The sequence below is a fragment of the Physeter macrocephalus genome, chromosome 10 (assembly GCF_002837175.3).
Source record: "Physeter macrocephalus isolate SW-GA chromosome 10, ASM283717v5, whole genome shotgun sequence".
NCBI lineage: Eukaryota > Metazoa > Chordata > Mammalia > Artiodactyla > Physeteridae > Physeter > Physeter macrocephalus.
The window spans coordinates 10465250-10484695 of NC_041223.1; the positions used below are offsets into that span (position 1 = coordinate 10465250).

At 39.8% G+C, this 19446-nt stretch overlaps 1 protein-coding gene across 4 annotated transcripts in view; it reads right to left on the bottom strand.

Annotated features, from left to right (window-relative positions):
* The window catches only part of ARID1B (AT-rich interaction domain 1B), a 455213-nt gene that overhangs the window by 433809 nt on the left and 1958 nt on the right, over positions 1–19446 (bottom strand). The gene's annotated exons all lie outside the window — the stretch shown is intronic.

Consider the following 19446-nt stretch of genomic DNA (forward strand, 5'->3'; position numbering starts at 1 on the left):
CCTGCGTACCGCAAAAAAAAAAAAAAACAAAAACAGTGGATGACACAGATGCCCTCCCTGGCCTATGGTCCTCAGAAAACTTGGTAGAAGCCTGGGCAGAACACTCCAAAACAAAGAAATTCTTTCTTCTAATATTGTTTCATCGGATTTTTCATTATTCCTTTTAATTTTAGATCATCACAATACATCTGTACTGTTGATGACAAAGATAGTTTCGAAAATGATTATACAGACCCTTTCCTATTTATAGCCATCCAAAATTCAACTCACGTTTTGTACCTACTAAGAGCAGTGCACAGTGATCATATGTTTAAATCGTTTTAAAAATTACAAGATGCAACCAGTCTCTAGAGCAGCAGTGGCCAATAAAACTTTCTGCAATGATGGGAATGTTCTATGCTGTGCTGTATTTGCTTTTAAGCACTCAAATTGTGACTAGTCCAACTGCAGAACTAAATTTTTAATTTTATTTAATTTTAACTAATTTTAATAGCCACATGTGGCTACTGGCTACCAAACTGGACAGAGCAGTTCTGTAGAGTACTTTTAATGCTAAAAAGGCTGTCTGCTGGAAAAAAGATCCTTCAGTCATATTATGCATCCCGATGCTGAGTTTTCTCTTTTGGAAGGGGGAATGGTAATGAAAGCTAAACCAAGTATAAAGATCCCCTTCACATTCTCATCAAAAAAGAAATACACGAGTTCAAATCTGCTTCCTTACTGGTGGGGCAGAAGGGACATGGATAAGAAAAATGTCTGCCACAGGGAAAGGAGGGAGTCCCAGTCTCGGACACCAAGGACACAACTCCTCCAGTCTCACCCGGTGGCTGGGACTCCTACCACTTACTGTGCGGCTTCTTGGAAGATTCTATTTTCTCTATCTCTCTAACCAAATAATATCTGATCTATGGAAAGGAGGTATCTTTCTTCATCAACTTTTTCAATATCCTCATAGAATATCAAATGATGTGAATGCAAAAAGAAAAAAACTGCTACTATAATGACAGCTTCCAAAATATAAATTCAGGCCACTCACCTAAATCTACGCATGCCAGTAACTACATGTTACAGTAACTACTACATACTACGCATGCCAGCAAATACAGACAGCACAGTATCTGAGAAGGCAATGGAGACAGATGTACGGGTTCGCGCTAAGCCTCCGCCACTTCCTAGATATGTGCCTTAAGCGTATCTAGATTGTGCCTTCGTTTATGCATTTGTAAAATGTATACGATACTACCAAATCCACAGATAATGCATATATGGTTCTTAGCACAGTGCTTGACACCTAGTAACTGTTCAACAAAGCATGTATAACTAATTATTCAATACTTAATATTTCAGTACAATGGAAAAACAAATGAGGCTCCCTTTGAGGTTTTAGGCACCAGGCGGGATTCTGACCTATAATCTGTAATACTCAAAAGGCGATGCGTATGTGAGTTGTAATTTAAAGAACAGTGTCACAAGTATGTGGTAGAAAACATATACCTGTCTTACAGTAACAATTTTAACATCAGAGAATAACTTATACACACAGAGCAAACTGTTTCAGAATTTTTAGCTGCCAATCCTGAATGCCAGCCCTCAAACACAAGTTTTCAGACGGAATAACGAGAAAACGTTGAACAACTTATACTCCTTCTGACCACTGCCTTCGCCTAAGATGACTGCCAAAGCCACAGCTCATTTCCCAAATGCAATCACCTCTGTTTTAAGAGGTCTCTCCACACATCCAAGATGTCTCCATCATACCAGCTGACTCACTACTTCATGTTCACAGCCCAGCTTACCAAAGGTAGCAGAAGCACCCAAAATACACTGGCAGCTCAACACATCACAGAACTTATTTTCTGAAAATGTCTGTAAATAATCTTTATAAAAATGTGGCTCCTTCCCCTCAGCCTACAACTCTAATGAAATACCCTCCACCCTTAACAAAGAGCAGGGCAGCATGGGCTTCGCGTGAACTTGACTCAGGTTCAACTCCTGGGCCAACACTTGATGCCCTTGGTCAAAGTACACGTGCCCCTCTGATCCTACGTTTCCTTAGAATCTATAAGATGAGGATGGCAAAACCTGTCACGTAGTCATGTTGCAAGGATTAAATCCGAGGCCTTGTGCAACATGTGTGGCCCTCAATACGCAAACATTGAGTCCCGCCAGTGAGGATGCATCGGGCACTGGGGATACAAGGAAGAGGACGGCCCTCCTGTCCCCAGCAGAGCAGTGCCCGGTCCACTGGGAGAGGAAAAAGGTCAACTGACATTTCAGGAGCACCCAGCACAGCTCCTGGGCACAAAGAAGGCAGCACAGCAAATGTGACTTCTCTACCTCTCTTCCAGTTAATTTTTTTCCCAATTTTTAAACAAACAAAACAACCCCACCCGTCTCCCAACCATCTCGAAGCCTCTTTCTCATTCCCCATTCACCCCTCAGCCTCCTGCCTGCCCCCGTCCTCACTGCTCTTCCAGAGGTCACCAATGACCAAATGACCCAGATGCCATCTCCCACTCTCACCTAACCATTCCTCAGTGCTTACCACAGCTGTGCAGGTCCTTCTTCCAGAAACCTCTGTCCTCCGTGGCTTCTGTGGAGCTTGCCCCACATATTCCACCTCCTTTTACAACTCTTTGGCTGGCTCCTTTTCATTCCTTCAATACTAATGCCCCCTAAAAGTCCTTAGCACCCCCCTCTTCACACACGTGCTCCCAAGGGCAATCTCATGAACCCCACTCTCAACTGACACCCCATGCTGAGAACCCACATTTATTTTCCGGGCCCAGATCACCCTCTTCTACTCCAGATCCCTATTTTCTATCTGCCTACAAGCATCTCCATTTAGCTGTTTGGAACACATCTCAAACCCAACATGTCCAAAACCACAGCCTGTTACTAAATATACAGGATGATTCAAAAGCAACTGAACACCTTCAAAAAGTTACCATCCCATGTGATTTCTCCCTGTGGAGTCAGATCCAGAACTCTGGGTTTGCACCACCTCTTCCTCCCAGCTTGGAGGGAATGAAGACAGCACAGGGGCTGCCCTGGGCCATTTCAACCACTGACAGTGAAAATGCTACGTTTGATCACTGCCCTGTGATACAAGGGGTGCGTGCCAAGCATTTGTAAGAGACTACAGAAGGAACCACGATGGCTCCTTTACAAACTGATTTTTATATATATTCTTATATAGCCTCATTCCTATGAAAATGTTCGATTCTTCTGCACTCCCCTGTGCTGCTGGTCATCCTACCACAAAAGCTACCACCGCCCTGCAGACACGTGGTTCCCCTATCTCTAGGATAAATTTAAATTTCACTGGAAGGTAGACCCTATGAAAGCAGGGCCTGGGTTTTATTCATTGTTTTATTCCCCAGCACCTAACACTATTGTCACACAGTAGGTGCTAAATAGGTATCAGTATCTAGATAGATAGCAATAGCTATTTGCCAAATGAGTCAAGTATGCACATAAAGTAGCACAGGAGCTGGCGATCAACTTAGGTCTTCCACCTGCTCCAACGCTGGCTTCCCACTCTTCTTTCGCAGGGTCTTTTGGGGTATGGAAAGTACCCCTCAAAATGTCCCCATATCACTGACTCACTGTCTCTCCTGCAGACTGGTGTCCGAGGCTCTCAAAGATGCAAGGCATGTAAGGCTTGACCTGCTTCTCCCCCGATTCCCTCAGAAGGTCACAAGGGACCAGCCAGCACAGCTTGTTTCCTCCCTGTGTTTTGGCAGAACTTGTGGCATCTCACCTGTCTGCTTCCACGGGTGCCTCACTTCGAAGCTGCTCCCCACAGCTGCTCGACTAACTTCTCCACTTTGTACTTATAATATGGCCAAAAGGAAAGTTACCAAGGGGAACAAAGTAACTATCATCTAAGCCTGAAAAAGGAGGCAACGGCTTTATTCTTCTCTGACAGAGTTAAGTTCATGAGCATTTTGACAGGTATTTTCTTAGGGCTTTCTCAGCTGTTTCAGAATGTTAAGGCTGCACTGTTGAAAACCACAGCGCTAGGTGAATGATACATTCCTGCAGAAATTCTCTGAAAGGACTAGCACAGGTAGACAGGTGTCAGCTTTCTAGGCAAGACATACCTTATATCATAACAAACAAGATTAAAATGTGGCTGCACCCATCCCTTCAGAAGTTTGAAGAACCAAACAAAATTAAAGGTCAGGTCTTAGAGAAAAAGACGTGCCTGTAACACATGGCAACAGGCCTAAACAACAGGCCACCAGTTTTGCTTTGTTTTTGTCCTTCTGTGGGTTCCTGCAAATAGGCTGTTAATTCATTTGCTTGAGATGGATTAGGTACAGTCAGCATTAACTTCAAAAACTGTAAATCCATGATTACTCTAGTAGTGATATATTATTATAAAGAATAAAACAAAATCAAATATCATTAGAAAATAGGAAACGAGACAGGAAAGCCTTCATTTAATTCTAAGCTAAAAACAGCATTGTGGAGGTAGGTCATTTGTAAATATTCTCAGCCTCAAATTTAGGATCAAGCAGAAGGTGAGGGAAACACAAGCTCAAAACCCAGGAAACAGACATGAACAGAGCCAGTACTGTGAACTTTCCTAATGCTCAAATACTTCTGCAGCATTGGTTAAGTGGAATTTAACTTGCATCACTTGTCTAAAACAAGGTTATGAGCCAAATTGATTTTTTTTTCAAAGCTGTGAGATTTGGTTTGATTGACAAATTAGAAGAGAAAAATAGGTGGGGACATAAAAGGGAAATTTCCCAGTACTGTACCTTACCACTAGACATAATTAGCAAGAGAAAAGACTAAAAGGGTCTCAGGACCTACCCCAACGTCCTTTGGCCTGGCCAGCCTAGAAGTTCCTCAGCTAAGTAGGCAGCAAATTAAAATGAGGAACGTGACTTGTTCCAGTGACGGAGTGCTCTTCATATCTTCCCAGAGCCACTGACTCAACTCCAGAAGCGCCATGTGGCAACAGCAAAAAAGGAAATAATCATGACTATAATGTCATGAAATGACCTCACCAAAGAATTAGAGGATTTTTCTGCCTTACATTTGTTCTTTTAACTGTACATTAACACCCTGATTAAGATATGCTAATTTGGGGGTTTGTCTTACAACTTTTACCACCACAGGAGTTCACTCTGGGCATATAATGACATTCACTTTTATTTTGCTGATTTTTCACTCTGAAATTCTCTCTTCCAGTTGCCCGTATCCTCCCTTCTCTCCAATCTTCTGGTCCCTGATTGTCACTTGTCCTCTCCTCTACATTCTTGGACTTACAGATTTCTGGACTCCTAACACCAAGTGAGCTTGAGATTCTGTCCAGTACATTCATCCATTCTCTCATCCAAAAATATTTATTAAGCACATATTAGTAGACACTGTTCTACATGCTGGTCCATCGCCTCCCCATCCCAGAAACTTCAGTTACAGCCACATGCAAATAATAACCCCAAACAGATGAGAACCTGTGCTCCTCTTGAAACATCAACAGACTGTTTCACAGCCTCCCCTGACAACTCAACTTAAAGCAGTGACCCAGATCATGGGACAGTTTCCCCCAACAGGCGGATGTAAATTAATGTTCAGTGACACTATCAGAAAAATCCAATAGTCACCTCCATGCCCTTGGAGCAGATTCTTTCCTCTCCTTTGTCTGGTATGACTATGGGGCTAAAATACACCAAAAGCTCAATTACAAGAACGTAACTCTGCATGTCTTAATGGCTACACAAAGTCTATTCATTTAAACTTTACCTCTAGCTTGTCAACGACCTCTGTGGGTGGCAGAAAGGTAGGCATACAGGCCATTCCACAGCCTGAGCATCTGAATCCCGGGGTAGGGGCCTGGGGACCCTGCCCACCTCCTCCCTGGGTGAATCTGACAGGCAACCAGGTTTGAGAGCCACTCCTTGAGCGGAGAGGATGTCGGCCTGAGCATCAGACGGACCTGGGTATTGAAGAACTTTCTTAATTCTACCAGTTTACTTGTCTAGGAAATAGGGACACTTGTCTGGCAAGACTGCTGAGAGGACTGCAATTACTCCGTGCAGTGTGCCTGGCACACAGAGTCGGTGTTCAGTAAGAGGAGTGATCTCAGTAGCTCACTATTATTTAGGACTCTTCTAAAAATTTTTCTCTGAATCTGCCTTTCTCTATTTGGGAGGCGGAGAATGGAAAGCAGTTTATTTGTAAGAGCTTCATGTGTCGCCACACTACAGTCTTACACAGGTCACCCTTTAAAAAAAGGAAAAATCACTCAAGGTTTGGGTGCTGACTCACTACCACCTAGCCATTTTTCCTGCCTCGTCTGCACCCAGCTGGCCGCTCCCCAGGAAGGCCACTCGCACTTGTCGGCTCGGACCTCAGTCACGTGCCTGCCCCGCTCCTCCTCCAATGGCAGAATTACCCTGTCTTCAGGGGGCAGGCCATTCCTCCTCACCTCCACCCTGGCATTAATGTGATTCTGCGGGTGCACCCGCTGCTCCATCTTTCCAACTGCACGTACAGATGTCGGTCAGACATCAGTCCTGCCACCTCTGGACCGTCACTCCTAACGTCTGCTACGTTAACAGAAATCCAGGAAAGGCCCCATGTTCTGCGTGATCATGACCAGGTACTTTTTCCAATTTTTTTGTTAATCCTCATATGGTAAAGAAACAAGTCTTCCTCAAGTTAAGGATAATTTTCCTTCCCTCTTAGTCTACTGTATCCATTAAGCTTGTTCCCCACACAGACGTCCTCTTCTGCACCCCACAGAGAGAGCTGGGCATCAACAAGGCCTCCCACAGAGCCCATAACGGATGCTCTGACCCATAATATTTCACAAGCCCTAATGTACACAGGAAAGGCTGGGCTCTGAAAGCCACACAAAAGCGCTCATAAATTTCAGACTGCCCTCATCATCCCCTCCTTCTAAGAAACTGGCTGGAGTGCCACTTCAGTTGCAGGATTCTTATAAGAACTTTCCTTCTCAACACTATCACAGCAACCTAATCAAGTGTCACAACTATTATTTAGACTGAATTTTACTTTAATTTCAAGTACGTTTACTAACAGAGCAAAGGTAAACATTCTTTAAATCTAGTTTTGTCTCATAAAAATCCCCAAATTCACTGTTCATTACTTTTATTAATCATTACAAAACTGAGTAAGGACTCTCACATGAGTAAAGCTATGCCCATGACTATCAATTCCTTTCAAGATTCTGTAAGGCCAAGACAAACACGCTGATTCCTCCAGACACGGGTGATACATTCATCTCCCCAACCTCTTAGTGACTTCTACTTTTGAAAGACTCGTCTAAATTAAATGTATTTAAGCCCATGCTTGCCCACAATATTAAAATTATTTAATTCTCGAGTAGTATTAAGGAATAAACAAAAATTTAAAAAAGATTTCAAAAATTTAGGTTAGGAGAGAAAGAGTGGAGTCAAAACTAATTAGAAATGCCCATAATGATGCTTTCCTTTTTTAAAAAGACATTGTTCTGGAACTTCTACACTGATTTCTCTCTCCCTACCCCGTCGCCCCCGCCCCGTGTACCTATTGCTTCTCAGATCCTTCACATCAACACATTATCCACACCACAGATAGTTTCATCCTCGACAAGGAGGTAAGCTTGCCTGCCTCTCTGTGCTATCTGTCCACGTTCCATTTGAATCCAATTTCCTTGCATTACCTCTGCCCAGGTCAGGGATGAATGGCTGTCAAATTCCCAGTGGAATAAAAAGAAAAACCCTTTCTTCCTGAGGCAGCAAGTTTCAATTCACAGAGCACATGGCTAATCTACATATGTGAAGGTCACGGCACTTCAGTCAAAGAAGTTAAGAATGGAACAGCTCACGTAAGGGGTTGTCTTAAACATCTTGGCATGCTGCCCAACAAGTAAGATTGTTGAAAAGCAATAGATAGCTTCTGGCAGCAGCAAGGGGAAAAATATTTTGATCATGTGATGCCATACACACTACCTAGTTTATTTCATGTGCGAAACTTTGAGAGTCCCTAAAAAATACCACATATGCAAATCAAATTCAGATTTCAGCTTCACCAGTTTAGCCAGGCTAGCACATCTCCCTCTTCACAAAATGCGTTTATATAAAATTTCCAGATGCACCGAGAATAAAACTTCAACGTATTGACGACCAGTTGGCTCAAATATCTTAATAGCTGATTACAACTTTTTTGCATCAGTTTTTCAAAGAACCGTGAAACACCAAGAAAAGGTATTTACACTAAAAAAGCACATTCCTTCAAGTTATCTGAGTATAACTGTCTTAAATAAAATTCATCTTCTCCCTCCATTCTCCTCTCTCTTCACTAATAATACAGCAATATGGAAAATTACAGGAACTTAATGCACGGTAAAAGACAAAACACAAAATTGCTTTTCACATCCTATTTTCACTAACGAATGGTTGAATAAAAGTAAAACACTCCTGCTTTAAAGTGCTCATACTTCTGACAAACACCTCAATGGAGGAGAAAGGACAGTCTTGCCACAAATAATGGATACCAGGGGAGAAACCAAGCCGTTCATGAGGCACGCCTCTCTCTGCCTGCTGGTGGCATGGCATTTCCTGAGTTGTCTCTATCCAGACAAATGAAGTGAAAGGGAGTTGGCACCAAGAGTGGGGAAAAGGAAGGGTTTCAAACCCAGCAACATCGTTACAAACATTACTACAATTTAAAAAACTTTCAGCAGTTAACAATAATAAACGACTTGTTTAGTATACAGCAAAAATTAATTGGAAGCAAAAGACCCATCTCATCAACTTGCAAACTGTCTGCCTACCACCAATTTCCTTCAACTCGAATTTTAGATTGCTTATGAGGTCAGAGTTATTCAATCCATATTTCTAATTAAATGGAACAGTAAGTTAAATAAAAATATTCCACAAACTGTCTATATTTATTTTAATTGCCAATGTTCACTTAGCAATCTAAGAATATTCCTCTACGCTAAACAATGAACACCACGATGTTTAACAATTTTCCAATATTCTCTGGATATCTTTTTATCTAATACAGTGTCCCTGTAGGTCACTACACCAAGGTCACTACACAGCAAGGTCACTAAATGTTTGTTGATGGTGGTGAAATTAAATGTTCTAATTATTGATCTTCTGAATTTATTTTTCCTTACCAGTTAAAAAACATGACTGTTAAAAAAAAATTGGAAAACACAAGAGACATTTTAGAAATGTGATAAATTGCTCCATAACTTTTCCTAAACACCTGGCAAGATAAAGACATACCGGGCAATAAAAACTGACACTGTCTGGATTCGAAATAAGCTTTGAATATTAACCTATTTGTTCTGAGAGGAAAGACTAATAGGCTGTTAAATTAACTTGTTAAATTAACTAATACAGAACCACACCTAACTCATTTCAATTCCTTATCACACATCCCTTTCCTTGCCAGGTAGTATACCAGTACTTTATCAAATCTACTTCTCACAAGAATTCCATGAGTTAAGTATTCTTTCCCATCCCTTTGAAATGAGGAAGCTACAAACCTCAGAGAGGGGAAGCGACTTGCCCAGGGTCACACAGGTAGTAAATGCCCAGCCTTCAGGTTCTCTAACCTGCACACCTTCAGCTCTTGCCTTTGCCTTTGCTTTAATCCCCAAGCCTCTTCACGTGGTCAACTTCTGCTCTTCAGCCCGGTCTTAGCTTATTCGACCTGCTGTACTACACAGTCTTCCTACTCCTACCCCACCCCAGTCTCTGTGAGGTGTCCCCCTAACATCTAAACTTGTCCCACCTAAACTGTTTACACTGCATTGTGCAGCATGCCTACCTGTCCTTAGTCTCTGCACCGTCAATTAGTCAAAGGGCAGGACTTCTCATCAAGGGATCCATCATCCAACAAATGGCCAAGCACACAGTAGGCTCTCCACAAACATCTGCCTGATGCTCCAGGTCTCGCTACACTGACATAAATCTATAGTCCCAAAGCCCTGACATTTCGAAGGCTGTTCGATACAGTGAAGGTAAATGTAAATCCTTCATGATACTGATATTACAAAGTCATTTCTTTAGGAGAAAAATCACTGTATGATACCCAAAATAAAATCCAAATTAAGATCACTTTCTCATCAATGTCACAGCACCTAAGAACAACCTTCAAGTACACTGACCTTCCACATAAATTAGTGAAATGTATAATAACACTCATCAGGAAATTTTCAGTTTGGATACATTATCATCTACTCTTCAAATTGTTAGATGATGCACTTTGATGGATATAGTTCTTCTGCATAGAACTGCAGAAGAATAATGTAGCCATTCATTTTAATTTCCACTTTGTAAAAACACCAGGAGTCTATGATAATTCAACAGGGAAAATTATGGATCATATGTTATATTTACTCTGTGTATCTTAGCACCAAGTGGTGCTCGGTAAGTATTTGTTCATAACAGAATTAAATTTTGTCCGTGATACTTTTAAACATCTTAGCATAAAAAAGAAAAACTGTTCTTCTCTACATATTTGAGACAAGCCCTTGGCATTCTCAGGTTTTACATTCCCTGTTTTGCCGGTTTGAGAGCAGACCTAAACTTCCATGATATGTAGAGGAAATTATAATCTTGCTAAGGACCAGATCTGAACCATATATTCAGTGAAGTTGAAGCAGATACAGAAGCAAGTTACTTAACTAATGAGAGACCAAAGTCTACCACCCAGAAGCTCAAAGAAGCCTATTTTTAAAGTTTTGAAACTTTGTTCCTTTGCAAAAAGTACTTCCCCTAAAAGGCCAGTCGTTTTTGCAGATCATGAAAGTGGAAAGGTTTAAGAGGCCGAAGAAAGGAATGACTCTTGGCCCGAGAACAGAACTTACTAATACACAGGATGGAATATTGAATGGGTCAGTGGCTTAGTTCCTATGGCATCAGTTCCCCATAGGCTCCATTGGTAAACCAAAACCAATTCATGTAACTGTTTACAAGAGTCCCAATCAGGGGGCTTCCCTGGTGGCGCAGTGGTTGCGCGTCCACCTGCCGATGCAGGGGAACCGGGTTCGCGCCCCGGTATGGGAAGATCCCACATTCCGGAGCCTGTGCTCCACAACGGGAGAGGCCACGACAGAGGAAGGCCCGCATACCACAAAAAAAAAAAAAAAAAGAGTCCCAATCAGTACATAACTACATTTCTGAGGGAAATTACAGTGGAATTCACAAAATCTATACATCTGCACAGGTCTCAGTTGATATTCTCTGAACATGTCTGGGATCTAGTGTAGTTTAATAAGATATTCAGTGGTGCATAACTGATTAGGCAGTGTATTTTCTTTTAAATTCAAAGCTGCACAGAATTCTGCAGCTGGGAGGGACCAGGGGTCACTCCCTGATGGAGGCAGGGACCTGTCCTCAACCACACCCTGAAGCGCAGCAGGGCCAGGAAGAGGAGGAGAACCCAGGCCCGCTTCACTGCACCAGTGGATAGACAGGTGGGGAAAGAGGTGCCATGTAAGGATGCTACAGGATTTACAGAGATGACCTCAGCGACAACCCCGCCCAGCAGGCCACAGTACAGATAAGAAAGCTGAGCCCCTGCCAGATCTCAGAGAAAAGAGCACTGAAGCCGACAAATCAATCAAAAGGTCTGCCCAACTCCAGGCCCACCATCTTTCCCTTACATCAGGATACCGGGCAATATATTCATATTCTCTCATAAATCCTCATAATCACAGAAATAAACTAATATACAACGAGCATGTCAGCTCCCTTAGGAATTCGTCTGCTTCTTCAGAAAGATACTTACTCAGCAGTAGCAATGTTTTACATTTCTATTTCCAAGGTCAGTTATAATTCATTGGGTAAAGTAAACTTATTAAAAATACAAACAGGAAGCAGATACATTAAAGGATAGTAAAATGGGTTTATAGCTTGTATATATAAATACATGGTCACTGAATCTTAAAATTTGCTTCTTAAAATTTCAGAAATTATATGCCAAATTCTAGACAAATTCTAGAATTACCAAGCATTTCAAAATTAGACTATGAAGTATGGTGAGTGGTTTCATTTCTCAGATACTCATCACAAAAAGAAACAGGAGATACTAAGAATTCTGGAACATCCTCCACTAATCACCAATGCCTTGCTTTCTGAAAGGTTTATTTCAGGACCCAGAAGCAGTAGCTGAATTTACTCCTCAGCCAGCATACATTATTTAAACAGTTACCAAAAATACTCTAGCAATCTAAGTATCTTCCTAAATCTGAGCAGACTGTTTTAACTTTTTTCCCAAGAGCCTGTATAATGTAGAAAACTGAGAAAAAGAAAAAGAACCACTCTACATAAATTTCAGAGAGATCATATTTTCCTTCTTTTAGTTATCATTTTCTGTAGTAGATCTCTATTTTGCTCTGGCACCAAGCCAGCAATTGATTGGTACCAATGGGAGAGTCACTAGCTCACCTCAACTATATCACAACAATCTACAATTATTTGTTTTGCCAAAATCTACTCCCCTACCCAAGAAGACTGCTGACCCACATGGTTGCTGTTTGCACTTTGTTTAAATGAGCCAGCTCTGAGTCAACGACCATGCCAAAAATACCAAGCCCAGGTACAGGGAGAGCAGGCTTTGGCAGGATGTCTCTGGCCTGAACCGCACACGGGAGCAGCAACGATCCCCACGCCCTGGCTATCATCTGGGTCTGGCACACGGCTGATTAAGAAAATGGGTGCTCAATAAATATTTGCCAACTGATAGTCTGGAGTAGATAGTTACCTAACATACACCTCACAGCATACACAAATGCTAAATGTTTACACTTTAAGAAGTAATTGTTGCTTCCCGGCACAAGCTCTTAAATCACAGTTCATTTTCTCTGTGCCCTCTATGGAATCTGGTATTAAAGTACATAACCGGTCATATAAAGATGTGACTGCATATCAGCATCAATAGTAACTAAAATACGATCCCAATATTTTACACACAAAAAGCCTGTTCACGAGGAAGACTAACCAGATTCCAAGAAGTATCCCTTTGCAGCTGCCTTGAAAATTTAATTAAGAGACCAATCATCTTAATTTAGGAATTTTTCCACCTGCAAAGAATTTTTACAGAGGACTACAAATTAAAAACATGAGGGGGGAAGCATAAATTTGGGGCACAGAACACTATGAAAAAGGACACAGCATCACGTGGATTGGTTGTTTGCTCTGGGTTGGCAGGGTGAGATGCCCCAAAACTTAAAATACACTTTTTAAAAAAATTATCATTACAATTGATTTCCACTAATAGTAGAAAGATAAAACCAATAATTTTTTAAAGAGGCTAAAAATGCAAAAGATGAGAAATAAGGGGAAAATGATCATGCTAACGATTCATTTCCATTTCCTATTATTTAACAAAGTCCCAGACTTCTCTCAACAAAGTACCTCAAACCTTTAAACAGAAAGCCTTCAAAAAGCTGCTTTTCAGCTGTTAATGACATAACTGACAATGAAACAACTAACCTACACAACGCACATTTCCAAACTGACAAAACCTGGGAAGACGACCCTAAAGTTAGAATTGGAAGTAATGAACTAAAAACAAACCAAAAACACCATTAGTGTCCCTCTGAGGAAGGATTTACTCATAAACTATGAAGTGGCAAGATTAACGGTTATAAAAATAAGCTTATTTTACTTACATGTTAATAACTAACTATTTTAAATTCTGACATGAAGAAAGGGAAGAAAAACATTTTTTTTTTAATCTCAATTTGGGAGGGTGAAAATGTCCTGGAAATGGATGGGGTGCGCACAATGTGAATGTACTTAACGCCACTGAGCTTTACACCTAAACTGGTAAATTTTATGTTATGTATATTTTGCCACAATCAAAAAAACACACATATATATAACTTTTTTAGCATCCCATACAGAAGAAAAAAAACATGGCCTAGAATTTTCTCCTGGATTTCATCAAATATGGCTTCCCTTCCAGAGTCACCTAATAAGGAATGACTTCTCGTCTGATTCTCAAGTTTCATCTTTCATCAAGGCTCAAGGAGACTGAGAAGTGCATCCTACAGAATGTAGTTAAAGAGGCCAAATCTAGTTCAATTCAAAAGGACTGCCTTGCTGTGACAGATGTACTCCAGATTCTGCTGCCATCTACCAAAAATAAGAGAGTCTATGGGTAAATCAGACATGCTTAAGATTTTAAGGTTTTCGCCTCTTTCCTAGCAATAAATATCATTCAAGAAACAAATCAATTTCATCATTAGTTCACCTGTCAAACTCAGTAGCCTTCTAATATCCTTGGCATTGACCCATTCAGAAGTGGTTTTAAAAAAACTGGCTACTGGATCCTTCCTATTCAATTAAGTAAATCTAAGGAAACAGTTTTCTTAGAATTACTCCAAGTTAAAGACATTGAAAATAGAACATATTTGTTGAAAATTTACTGTGGAAACACATATTTTACTTTGATAAATTCACTCAGTCATTCAATTAACATGAACGGTTTACACTATTGTATACATGTATCAACAATTCCATTCATTCCAATGGCATAAGGCAAAATAAGTGGACAATAAATGATACTTAGGTAATTATATCTAAATCATTTTCTTTTCATCAGATTTCTAGGAGAAAAAGTCACTAACATATACCAAGATTTTAGATCAAAATTAATTCACTCAACCACTCAATTAAACCAAAAAGGGCCACTTAAGTCTTACATAAACAGCCTCCAAACTGGAAAAAGCAATACTGTGTAATAGTTCTACATCTACATAAATATACCCTTGGTGGATGAGCAGTTTTGCCTGGTAGTTTCCCACAACACCACAGGGAACAAGGACTTGGGATTCCTCAGCCTCAAGCATGCATACACAGCAACTGTGCAACTCTCCTTTACATAGCCACAGAGAATCTGCACCAATATCCTGATAAAGAAAGGACACCTCTGAAAAGGCATATGATCAAAATCTACCCAATTCCAACAAGGCCTAGGACATGGATGTGGTCCTTAAGTATAAAGAAGATTGTAAAATGTCATAAATTTTTGTAATATCCATTTTGAAAATCTAAATATTGCAAAAATATTCATGGAACTTGAGTTTTATTAATACTCGTTTTGAGCCTCCATAAATCTGTTGTTTTAAGTAACACACAAGAGTTCTTTCAAACACAAATATAAGACTCAAATTTATACATCTACACACAGCCCAAAATGAAAGTGACACAAGTGAAATTCTAGTTCCTTTTCCTCAAATATGGATCAAAGCACACAGATCCATTAACTGAGCAGTAGAGTCTCCTGTAGAGTAGGAAGAAAAACCTCTCAATTTAGGACACTAGGCAAAAAGCTAATATATTTTCCTAGGCCAATACATCCAAAATTTACATTTCCAAGTCAGTTTTCAACATAAGTAGCAAAATTTCATAGAACCCCCAAAAACTTTAAACGAAACTACTTTCTTCCTAGGAGAGGATGGGGTTAAATAAATGAAATGATCATCTTTTTGGTTTGCCTGTCACACTGGTATTTATCCTAGGGAAATAAGTAAGTTACTATTACATCAGAAATCATTGTTTTAGATACACCCTGCTCCAAATTATAAAGTAATAAAGTCCATTAATAAGAAATAGAACCGAAAATTCAACCACATTCTGTTACACCTGTTTTCTTTAAAATGTGTCTATGTCTAATAAAAGTGAGTTTTATATTAAGAGACTTCCTCTACATTGTCTTACATTTTTTAAACCAGTCCTCAAGCCAGAATTAATACTATTTTTATACCAGAGTGAAGATGTTACTCTCTTAGTTCTAATGAAAGAAAACAATATTTAGAGGCTTGTTCATTACTACAATTGTTTAAGTGTGATTTGGAATATTTCCATATCCACAACACAATTCTAATACTTCTGATACAACATGGCATGGGAAAAATGGAACAAGTATAAAAAGCTTTGCCAAAAATTCATTCCTAAATATAGATAAAAAACAAAACCAAAGGAAAACGAGGGAATAGGGTTTCTCATCATAGATGCAAGGTAAGAATATGTTGCTCCCTGGAATATACTTATCGATTTTGTGTTAATATAAACGTAAATTTAAGTGATAGCTGTCTTACAGAGTAGTTGCCATTAAAAAACAACAACAACAAATTGCCAAAACTAAGTACACAGAAATCAAGATCACCAATGAAAACAATTTTAAGCTATGCATAATTTCATTCCAAGTAATACAGAAAATCAGACAACTATAGACATTTTTGTTATATTTTCTTTGTTTTTTAAATGGTAGGCCTTTTCTATGAAACACAGTTGTCAATTCCACCTCTTCTGACGATGGAGCAGCTGGCCAGCCATACCTTGGCAAATATACCAATTTAGGCCACAAATATTTGTTTACAAGATTTAACATATCACACAGGGTAAGATGCACTGGGGGGGGTGGGAATGGGGAGTGCTATAATGTATCTTAAACAAATTTTAAGGTAATCAGGAACCAGCCTGTAACTTCCTGCTTTGTAAGTCAGCTAATCACTTTTCTTTTAATGGTAAACAAAGCTTTTAAAAAATTACATTGTATTATATTATATAAAACTAAAGTTAAAATAGCATTAATGAAATTCAGCACAAATGTGGACATCATAAAATCTTAGTTACGTGAGCAGACCTCAGTATTTCTTTTGAGATTGCTTTATCTGAATACTTTACCTCACAGAAACCCACTAACAAACTATCGTAAAATGCCTTATTTCGCTTTTTTAAAAGACCCTCCCGTTACAATATACGCATATGTTTTGTTCTCAATTACAAAAACATTTGCCACCCAATGTAAACCATTCCTAAAATCAAAAATGAAACTAAATGTGTTAAAAGCCACAAGAAAATTTAATACTATTTCATGACCTATAGTTATGTAGTAATTTAATATTCTGGACAAACGACTGTTCCTTAGGATAATTGTCACAACAAATATTAAATAATACCAGCCTTCCAGAAAGAAAAAATATAAAAAAGAGACACATTCCACATGTTAAACGGGAAGGTACCTAAAAGAAATCTGTGAATCTAGGTCACATGCCCATCATTTCTCTTCCCCCTCAAAAATAAAAAAGCTGTTCCCAAGGGTCATACTGAGGACATAATGGATTCACTCTCATTCCAAGAAAACAAAATACTTAAAATGATCGGTTCCATTACGAAAAAATACCGTAAAGCAACACCGACCTACATCTGCCTCTATCATCCTGGTTTCTAGTTTACAGAGACGTGAATTCTAAACTGTCCCTTTAAAAGGAAGTTGACAAAGCAAATCTTTTTAAAATAACATGGGTTTATTTACACAAGGTTTTTCTATGTTTTTACCTGTACAAATCAAAAAATAAAAATTGAAATCCCAAGTTTTCTATGAAGAGTAGGAAAACATATTATTATTAAAAGTAAAATTCCACTAACTAAAGATTAGAAAGGAGTGGACACCAACGTCCTCAGCCTGGGACTCACATGATTATCTGTTAAATTCAGTACTGCATTCACTCTGAGAAGTCTCTCATCTAAGATATGGTTATTATTAAAATACACCTTCCTAAAATAAATGAGCTGAGTAAAAATATATATTACAACTGCCATTATTCCTTTCTAACATATTTTAATGCTATGAAAGTTTAAAAAATTGTAATGTCTATGAAAGAAAACTTATTTGGAAGAAACATACCCAGCACAACTTGCATGTAATATAGTTGCCCTAAAACATTGTGTGAGCAGTTCAAATAAGGTTCACATTACCTAACCTAGCAAAATAATCAAGAGGGAAAAAAAAGATTCCTGGGGCATTTGCTTCCAAAGCAGAAGCAAATGTAAAATGATTTTTAAAATTTCGCAAGAACATCCATTTCTTTCCTTTTAACTAACTGCTGTCTGCAAAAATTATTATATAGCTTCCTCACTTCATGTTTTCTTAAACATAATGTCAATTCTAACTAAAACTCCTCATCCACCAACAGTTTAAAACAATCAGAATTGTTAAAACACAACTTACTAGAACTATAGACTTAATCTTCTCATAAAGCTAATTAAATACTACTAAAAGATATTGTTGGATATCAGAATCTTGACATTTTTGATGCTATAAATTTTAATTTTACATTAAACCACATGTGATGACATAATTCAAATTTTTTCCATGGTTTAATCCATAAAGGGTACTTTTATAAAAGCTTTACAAATCCAAAAATTAGTAAAATTCTTGGTTTAATTATTTTTCAATTGCCATATCCTCACCCTACAATTGAAGTGAATGGCCATGCTGAGACTGTCAAAGAGCTGAATTTTGTAAATGCCCAATCCTGGACACCAACACAATGTTTTTATGTATTTAATCCTCTTATTAATAACTATGATGTATAATAATTTAAGCTTTAAATAATAGTCAACCTTACATCTGCTTGTAATAGAGCTCAGTTATTATTTGTGGCAAGAATTTTTGTGACTGTACTGCTCAGCACTTCTATTTACATCAGCAGTGCTAAATGCCCAATGGTGAGAGGGGAGCCAATCAGATGGCAGATTAGATGTCAACTCAGAGGCAGCTGTCTGGAGACTATTACAGCCAGTTTACCTCCACAATTCAAATTCCAAACCTTGCAAAGGAGATCAAGTCAAGTCTTTAGGCTCAGCCTACGAGCAAGAAACAGCAAGAGTGCAGGACACTTCCTAACAACGCTGCAAGACTTGGGTGACAGGAAATTAAAAATCCAAATAAATCCGATCCAAAAAGATCAATTTGCACTGGTCTGCTACTTCCCTGGGTTCGCTGAATAAAATGTACGCCTAATCCACGATCAAAATAAGTTCAATTCAACCGGAATGTGTTCCTTTAACACAGCCTATCTGTCGAAGGTGACTCCTTTCAAGGAGCCTGCAAGCCAAATAATGGATTTCCCGGCTATTCTTAGAAATGGATCGATATATTTTTGGATTTTTTAAGCTCCACATCGTTGTAAACGTGGGTACTACTGCTGCTACTAAAAGCTCAAACTCCAAAAGCCCGCATCGAATATCCCCGAATGGCTGTAGGCACAACTACGAAACACACACCAGGCTGCCACAAAGCTAACCTATTTTTCCTGCCTTCACCTTGTGAGCTAAAAGGCAATGCAGTGTGGCCGGAGGGAGGACAAAGTTCCTCATTCTTTTCCCAGTTCTCGCTCATTGTTGGCGCTAACCGAGACAAGGGGGTCAATATTCCTCCCCAGACCCTACTGGCCGGGAGCGCCTGTTTTGTTGAAAGAGCTGCCCGAACGGTCCCCAGCGCCCACACGGCTTCCCCGCGGCGCGGGCCCCGACTCCCGCACGCGCGGCTCGGCGCCCGGGGCGGGGTGGCGAGGCGGGTGCCCGGCGACCGGCAATCGCGGCGCGCGTCCCGGGCCTCGGAGAGACCCCCTCCCCAGGCCCCGGCCCCCGCGCCGCGCAGTCC